The 6161-nt window shown below is 34.1% G+C and overlaps 1 non-coding gene across 1 annotated transcript; it reads left to right on the plus strand.

Annotated features, from left to right (window-relative positions):
• Window positions 1-608: 608 nt before the first annotated feature.
• Window positions 609-4133, plus strand: LOC104885292 (uncharacterized). Its single transcript, XR_788873.4, has 4 exons — window positions 609-1078; window positions 2133-2178; window positions 2270-2623; window positions 3819-4133. It is a non-coding gene; the product is annotated as an uncharacterized LOC104885292 (transcript).
• The last annotated feature ends 2028 nt before the right edge of the window (window positions 4134-6161 follow it).

A 6161-nucleotide genomic window follows, 5' to 3' on the forward strand; every position in this document is an offset into this window, starting at 1 on the left:
TACATTGTGTTACTAGGAGAACACTAGGAAAATGCTTCCAAATTTTCCTCAGAATTGAAAAGTTGGCATATATTCACTAGTGAGATTAGAGTACGTCCAATGATGGATTAGGTTGGACTGATAAGCACCTTCAGATATATGCATACATTTGCACATGTCACTCTTTTAGCCTGCATGTGTATGTGCGTGACACTACTACAAAAACGGCCAAAGAGACTATTGATAGGAGACCGGTTGAGGTTACTAACCCATTTCTTAAATGTAGGAAACCATTGATTATCTAAAACCAGTCTCTTAAGTTTAAGTATTTGACTTATAAAAAAAGTTGTTGTGAGATAGGAGACTGCTTCCAAGTAAAACCGGTTTCCTTGAAATATTTTATTTTTTTAATTCAATTTTTTTTCAACGTAATATACTATTATACGTATATATTCTTCTTATGACTATATAGGAAACTACTTCTAACTTGAACCGGTTTCCTAAAAGTGATAATTTTAAAATTTAATATCTTTTCAATTAATACTAATACAGTATAAGTTTCATATATAAATCTATTTACTTTTAAAATTATGCAACAAATACAATAGAAAAAAAAACTACCTCTCCTAATATTATTCTATCAATATGAATCGTGGTTAATACCTGTCAAAAGAAAGAAAAAAAAAACAAAACAACGCTTCTTAAACAACCTCGCCATAACCTCTCCATAGCTTCTTGAACAACCATAGCACACCATCCCTACAACCACCAGTCCCCATAATCCAAATTCTTCCATCACAATTCCACCTTTGCTTTCGTAAAATTCATAATCAGGACTCTCACATTGTTTAATTCGTCAATTTGTGATTCATTCGTCAATTCTTTTCGCTATAATCAGGGTTCTCACCAAGCATCTCCTCCTCAACCTTCGGCCAAAAGCCCAAACACCCCTCCCTCTTCTCCTACAACTCCAAAACCCATGGCAGCCCAAGATATTTATTTTTCCTTCCACCATCAATTCACGTTCTTCGAATTCGACGAGCAGAGAAGAAAAGGATTTCACCTTTTTCGACTATACCGGATATCTGGATCTTTCCAGGTTTGTTAATTTTATCATACGTTCTAAGATTTGAAATATGTAGATTACACATATTTATGTAGGATTTCTAAAATTATTTATCTTACATCAAACTTTTTTCATTGTTATTTACATTTTTATGAACCCTAGATCTATGCTCAAAATGCATGTTAATTCGTTTAATCAAATGGTTTTTATTGTTGATTGGATGGTAAGAAAACATTAAATTTGTGGAATATGAACAGTGTATCACATTGACAAGTGAGTCTTCGTGAGGCATAAATCATATTCATAATGGCCATGGTAGATGAACCGCTATACCCAATTGCTGTTCTAATTGATGAGCTGAAAAATGAGGATATTCAGCTTCTGGTTGAATTCGATTCGTCGTCTTTCAACCATTGCTCGAGAATTCGAATATTTGGTACTATAAACCTATGAAAGATCCAGAATTCTATCTTGCCTTCATAACCTATATTAGTTCAAGGTCTTCATTTTATCCCATTTGTTTGGCACAGGAAACTCAGGGAGTGTGTGTTGCTAGATATAGGACTAATGAGTTTCCTGCCTTCTTTACTGAAACAAGTGGCTGTAAGCTATACTATCATCATTTCTATAATTCCATTATTTTCTAGCAAGTAGCAAATGGGAAATCTTCTGTTCGTCTAAGAGTGTTTAGGTTATCAAATCCTGTTTCATATAATGATACTCTTCTCCTTTTCATATGACTGTCGTTCGAGGTTATGTACAGGCTTTTAGAAGTTGTGAGTTAATGCATTGATATTTAAAACTGCCAAATTATGGTGTGTTGATATATGTTAGACGAAAAAATTACGGTGCATCAGAATTTTGAATGACAATAAATGGAACTAGAAGGTTTTAAAATGGTCAGATATTATGGAACAGAGTCCTAATTTAGCTCTATGTAGCTCATATACTTGTACTTCTAATTTCTAAATAGTGGACGTTTATCATGTAATGCATTTTCATGTCTCTTGTAATATGTTAGTCCTGTATATAGGGCAACCTCTTGTAAAATAAGAGTATATTATCCTCTAATGCTTTGTTTTTTTAGGCTTCTTGTCGCATAGACTCCCCAGAAGATGCTGCTCTCTTAATAGGTGCCTGACAAATTACTTACCTTTACCTTGAATTCTTAAGGTGTATTTTTCTTGTCATTTACATTTCTGATGGATATCCTTTGAATTACAGATGCCAACACAAAACTCAAGCTAGGAACTGGTATACTAATTGCAGTTCCTATTCCGAAAGAACATTCTGCTTCTGGAAGCTTTGTTGAATCTGCAATACAGAGAGCCTTCTCAAAAAATTTCTCAATTATAATTAAGTTAAATCTGCCATGTATTGCAGCTTCATTATGTGCCCATTTGTCAGTCATATTAACTTTCATCGATCAAATTTATCTATTAAACAGGTAAAATCTGCAACAGGTTGCCCAGATGATACGCTGTTTGCAGATGATATACTCATGTGTTATCCAACTTTAAAGGGTGCAAGGGTCTGGAAGAGAGAGCATGACCTAATACTATTGCGAGCAGTGTTAAAGTATGTTCTAATTTTTTTCTTTATACTTGTGAGAATTATGGTTTCAGCTTTTGGCTTAATACTCTGCATGGAATTTTCAAAAATTAATCCTTGTGTAAAGTAATCAATAGAATGTATTCAACAAGAGATGGAAGTAAGATTGCTGTAGAATGGTGTGTCACTGTATCCAAAACTGTTTGTCATGAAAAACATATCAGAGAACCTGTCCAATTAGTTGACCGCGGGTTGGAACAAAAATGTTAATGTCTATTTGTGGAGATCATCTTATTCTCTCTTTCTGAATGGATCACTTTCTGAGCTTCTTAAGTCATGCTCTCTGCAACATTTCAAGCCTTGTGAAGCTGGTCAGCCCTGAGAAAAAATTACGGTGCATCAGAATTTTGAATGACAATAAATGGAACTAAAATGTTTTAGAATGGTCAGATATGGCTCTTTTTATTCATCTGTTGTTTGCTTAGGTCCAATTCGCTCCCTTTAGCATCATCCGTGGCCCACAACCCCTGTAATGCAAAACTACAGAAAAATTATAGAAAGATAAGATTAGTTCTTGTGAAATGCCGAGATTAACCGGAGTTTCATCCATGATTAGGCTGTAGACCTGCTCACAGAAAAAGAAAATAGGAATCAGTTTCAACGATGTATTGGCATCCTGTAGTTGTTCGACCTTATTATTAGCAGTATTCTCATCAAAAGATATGATGTTGAAGCTCTATTTATAATTCAGCAATATATGTATTGAAGTTTTGACTAGAGAAAGTTGTTTAACATATTATAGACATGAGCTGAGTGATACTTTGCTGAAACTAGTAGTGTATTTGTTATTGTCGACATCAAGTGGTGTTTGGTGCAGTAGTATTTCAAGTTATTTACAGTAGTTGAGGTAGAACTGGTGAAATATATGCATTGGGTGATTTTGCTACCATAGTCCAGCGCAAAGTCATGGTAATTTTCTAAAGCCAACTTCTGCACCTTAAGGAAAATTATTGACAATACAAGGTTAATCAATGATTTTCCAATAAAAGTTATGTATTCATGATCTAACGATGAGTCATAAAAATTAGACATTAGAAATTCGATTATGGTTTAGAAATTCGATTATTCTTGCTTTGATTTTTCTTTCCGATTTTGTATATATGAAAGTTATAAAATATAGATATACTAGTTCTAATTATAATTCTTTGTAATTATTTTGTAGTACTTTTTTGGGATTCCTAACACTTATTCGCAAGAGATGATTGACGAGCTAAGAAATACGTGGGTGAAATATTTAAATAATCAAACACGAGACGATGGAGATTGAAGACGATGGTCAAGTTTCAATCGTACATATTATTTGCTCTAGATTAGAATTTTAATTTTCATAGATATCATTGAATTATAGAAATTTTTTTTTTAAGACATTAATTATTGGAATATATTGATGCTTTAACTAGTGAAATTGATTTTGTATGTAAATTAAATGTAGAAAATATTTTTTACATTATTAATAAAGCAAGCAGGAATTTTTGTTTTATAATATTATTATTGTTGAGGTTATTTATAGATCTTTTTTTTTAAAGGCGTATATACACAGAACCGTAAATATATGAGCAGATAATGTATGTATATTGTAACATTTTAATTAAAAAAACATGTAATATACCTAAGAAACCGGTTGTGGTTAATAACTGGTTTCAAAGGGTAAGGTAAGGAGACTGGTTATAAATGTTAACTGGTCTCCTAACGTCTTTTAACAGTATATGTACACTTATTTAAGAGACTAGTTTTACCTATCAACTGGTCTCCTAAATAAACAAAGAAACCAGGCATTATAACCGGTCTCTTAACCTAGGACACATGTGAGATGGAGATGTGTTATAGTCCGGTTTCCTAGGCCATTTTCAACCGGTTTCCTAGGCCTTTTTTGTAGTAGTGTGATTTCAATATCAGATGGAAAATTCTTCACGGAACACGCGTTAAGAACATCAACTACTTTGTTTTAAGATCATTTCTCTCTCACTCAAAATGACTCAGGACATACAAAAATACACAAAAGATAATAAATCATGAAATACCAAAAATAAAGGTAAAATCATAAAATCACTAACCTCCAATGGCATAAATTACCCTCCCCATATAGACTCTCTCTCCTCAAATGGGGCTCCCCATGAGTGGGGTTGGTTCCCCATTTAATGAGGATGCTCAAGTTTTAGGGGAGGTGCCCAAGTGAAGAGCAAATGGGAAGCTTACACATGGCGGGTGAGAGAGAGAAAAAAAATTTCAGCAGCACATCAATTCTGACGCGCGGCAGAGGGAGAAAAAAAGAAAGGCTGAGCTGGCGTGGGCCAGTCTGACGCGCGCCTCTTTAGGCCCAATCAGAAGCTGACAAATGTCACCTTCTCCTTTAAAAGCAACGGTTATTTTTTAAAATAGCCGTTGCATAATTTTGCCATTTTAAAAAAAATCTGCTAATTAAAAAAAAATAAAAAATTATACCAATGTTCATATTTTTTAATTGTCTATAAATAGAGACCAATTTTGCCATATTTTAGATACATTCAAATTTCTCTACCTTTTCCAATCTTTAATTTCTCTAATTTTTCTCATCTTAATATATATTTTATTCCTCTACTCTTTAAATACTTCCAAACAAATTATCCATAATTATGAATCCTAATAATTCTAATTATGGAAATAGGCCTCAAAGAACCCCAAATTATCAATTTAATCTCAACCACCCACAAAATCCAAATTTCCCACAAAATCTAACTCCCCACAAAATTCTAATTTCCAAAGTAATCCAAATTTCCAACAAAATTCAAATTCCCCACAAAATCCAAATTTCCATCGAAATTTCGAACAAAACCCAAATCGTCAAAATACTAATATTGCTTTTGATCCAAATATGCTCAATAACCCTCAAATCCAAGCCTTATTCCAAGCATTTGTACTCCAAAATCAACAACCTTCTAATTTCGAAACCCCGCCCCATACTCCGGTGAATCTCTCATCTCCAATGTCTCAATATATGGATCAAAATCCTACAACTCCAGGGGGAGACGGGAGCAATAACCGAATACCGATTGGAGATTATTACCAAACTCAACAACTCGGAGACGATGATGATGCTTATGATGATGATGATGAAGATGAAGCGGACCAAGGTGGAAAAGGTAAAAATAAGATACTAAAAGAAAGGTGGGGACATGATGAGGATATAGCATTGGTCTCCGGATACCTTAATTGTGGTGGTGATCCATTAGTGGGAACAGATCAGTCAAAGGCAAAGCTTTGGATAGAAATCAAGCGCATCTACGATGCTGAAGTGGTAAAAAAACCATCACTCATCCACCCAAGGACCATGAAGTCAATTAAAGCGCACTGGAGAACCATCAACCGACTCGTGACTTTGTGGGTATCGCAACTCGGTGAAGCCGAGCGAATGAAATCAAGTGGAATGGCTATTACGGATGTAGAGGCTAAAGCTCATGAACTATACAAACAAAAACAAAATAATAAAGCTTTCAAATTGTACCATTGTTGGATGGGAATGAGACAC

This window comes from Beta vulgaris, chromosome 3 (assembly GCF_026745355.1).
Source record: "Beta vulgaris subsp. vulgaris cultivar EL10 chromosome 3, EL10.2, whole genome shotgun sequence".
Lineage (NCBI taxonomy): Eukaryota > Viridiplantae > Streptophyta > Magnoliopsida > Caryophyllales > Amaranthaceae > Beta > Beta vulgaris.